Below are 3320 nucleotides of genomic sequence, written 5' to 3' on the forward strand. Positions count from 1 at the left end.
GCTCAGTCAGTTGTTTCCAGACTCATTCAGAGTGAAAAGAGAGAGTTTATTTTATGAACCATTTCTCTTCCCATTCACAGTTATATAATATCTATATGGCAACAAGACCAATTACTTTTTTTAGGAAAGGAACATTAGAAATATATATAATGTATGGTCTGAATTATTTAAATGCAGTTCAGGGAAGGCTGTCAGCATCATGTGACCAGTAAATGACAACACACATTGTGGAACCCAAGATAAATGAAGCCCCAGCTTAATGCCAAAGTGGTCTTGCAGATAGATAGTTTAGATAACTTCTCTATTAAAATGTGGACTCAAGCAGGAAAATGTTTGAGAACTCCTGAGCTACACAGTTTGATCACAAAGTGGACAAAATATAAGATCTTGCCATCATATACAAATACCGATGATCATTCAAGAATTTAATAAATTTAATGTGGTCTAGTATGAATTTAAATACCAGGCAGGCCACCCACTTATATAGCATATAAACAAGCAATAAAAGAAGCTTTAATACATGACAAAAGTGTATTTCCCACTGTTTTATGGATGGGTCAGGGAATAATCTTCAAAATCGCTCTCGGATTTAATCAGAGTTTAGTTAGTTGTCAAAAAGGAGCTAGGCCCATTTTTAGTCTTGAGGAATAACTGACTATTGAATAAAATTATTTCAGCGGAGCATCAACTATTTGGCAAGTCAGTTAACTAGAAAGTGTTGTATTAACAAAACCATCAGTCCACAGTTGGGTTGCTTGTTGGTGAGACAACTGTGTATTGTCTACTAACTAATGTTCTGAGATCTTTAAGCATTATACAATACTATACATTCATTCCTTGATATTTTTTTTTAGCTTACTACACAGAACAGTGATTAAAGTGCAGTTTTTATCACTTCATATTGTGGTGTCTGATTAGCTAGGACAGGGACCAAAACATAGGGCCACCTGGCTGCATCTGGCCTGCAGAGCTCCATCATCCAGCTCCTAGTGCTGCCCCTGTGTTCAAATTAACCCATATAGTACATGCCAGACCAGCCCTGCACATAAGGCCTGGGATGTGCACCACATACCGTGCTGGCTCCAGGATCTGCACTATACCTGGTGCCAGCTCCAGCTCATCCAGTACTGTGCCACACAGGTTCCCTTCCTTTCCCACTGCCTTGTGCCTTCCCCTGCCAGTCCAGGATGTGCACCACACACAGCGCAGTCCTTGACCAGTGGTGTGGGCACCACGTACAGCACTGATTGTGAACCAGCTACCATGTGTGGTACAGATCCCAGACCAATGCAGGGGAGAGTGGCCACCGTGTGCAGCGCAGATCCTAGAACAGACACTGTGGGCACTTGTCTAGCATGGGGGTGAGAGGAGTTCACAGGTCCAATCCTGCCAGTGGACCAGCCCCATGCCACTCATCCAGCCTATGCTGCCTGGAGTTTGACACCCCTATATACAAAAACTGATTATCCAGAATTATAGTGACACTAATCATTTGGGATAACTGAAGTTCTGTTGTATTGGTTTGCAACATCTTTTGTCAGCTTTTACAAAAGTAAGGGCGTAGAATTTGTGTAGGCCAGATCCTCCCTTCTGTGAGCGGGGAAAGACTTTTGCAAAGGACAAGAAACTCTCTGTGGATATGTTGCGGGGCAACAAGGCTGCAAAGAGCAGATGTTTCCTAGCCTTCCACCATGCCTTAAAAAAGTGTTTTTTTCTATGGTTGATATGAAACTGCAGAGCTGATATTACTCCTTCCACTTACCCCAACTCACGCCCCTATGGGGCTTCCCAACTTCCACTTGCTATGGCCAAGAAAGCATTGGGCTTTGTAAAGCCCAATTGAATTAGAGAAATCCAATATCGTAAACAACATTAATTTCAGTTACAAACCTATGAAATCCTACTGATTTCAGTGGAATTACACATCTATGACAGAAAGCAGCATTTAATCAATCATTATTACTAGGTTTAACACTTCAAAACATTAGCTGACTAATCTCTTTTAAAACATGAACCAGTTAGATGCAACGGAACACTTTTAAGTAGAGCCAGTTCTAGCAGAAACTAAAATACCTTGGCTCATTTATCTTAGCAAAATGGAGGCTGAAAGGATTTGTTTACTCTGTATAAATGCATAATAAGGGGACAGGGAGAGAAACACACTTTAAAGGACAGCGTTGGTACAAGAAAAGGTATAAATAGAGGGCAAATAAATTCAGTTTGGAAACCAGAAAATCCTAACTATTAGTATAATCTAATCATGGGGCCATTTGGAATTATGGGGGGGGAGAAAAGGTAGCTAATTTTAAAATGGCCCTTGAACAGTTTATGAAAGGGTTCATATGCTACTGGTGCTGCAGTAGGAGGGGGCTCCTGCACTCAACCCTGGAGTCACTCCCAGTCCTAGCATATTGCAGAGCATGGCAGGGAGAAACATCTGAGCAGTCTAACATTACCCTGAACATCATCACTTCATGTAGTTTTTGCCCAGGTTGTTGCGAACGATCTGGAGAGCTGCCGGGCCTGCACACAGGCACATTCATTTAACCCAACGGAATATCTGTCTGCTTTCCATTTCCTGGAAGCTGGGGAAGAGCGAACATCATGGCTGCCCCGCGCATTGCACCACGATCGCTCCTGAGCGGCCTGGAGGCCAGAAGTGCAGGCTCGCGCAAGGCCCTGCCTGCTGGGCAGACACACCGAGCTCGGGGCGGAGTGTGACACTGGGCAAGGGACGGTCTTCGGGCAGCAGAAGAAAGCCACACGCGGAGATCCCCAAGCGCTGCAGCAGACACGGGTTATTGTCGCCGCAGTGCAATGCGGCCTCCCGAAACTGCAGCCCGATAAGGCAAAAGGCCTTATTCTTCAACCACGATACGCCCCACCCTGTACGTGGTTTCACTGCCCTTTCGCTCCTGCCCCGCTCCGATGCCGGCTGAGCGAAACCTACTGAAGAATTTTACGCAAAATGGACGACGCTTCCTTCCCGTGGCACATCCAGCTCAGAGCCAGGGCCCGCTACGCAACCTTCGTACGCCTTGTCCTTACGTAACGTGCCGCTCGGCCAGGGCCTTCCCCCTGGTTCATGGCTAGGTTGTGTGATTAGCACTTTGCATAGGCGACTTTTAGGAATAGGGATAACGTTGCCTTCCTACGCGAGGCTATGACTCCACCGGAGAACCCTACGTCACTTTCTTAAGGGGTCAGTTCTAGCCTGCTTATTCGCAAGGGGCCGCCTGCGTACTCGGAATTCGAGAATAGGCGCTGCTCCTTGGACACGTAGCCTACGTAATGTTCGGGCCATCCTTAACGTAAGCGGA

The sequence above is a fragment of the Crocodylus siamensis genome, chromosome 4 (genome assembly GCF_052110815.1).
Source record: "Crocodylus siamensis isolate JL-2025a chromosome 4, ASM5211081v1, whole genome shotgun sequence".
Lineage (NCBI taxonomy): Eukaryota > Metazoa > Chordata > Crocodylia > Crocodylidae > Crocodylus > Crocodylus siamensis.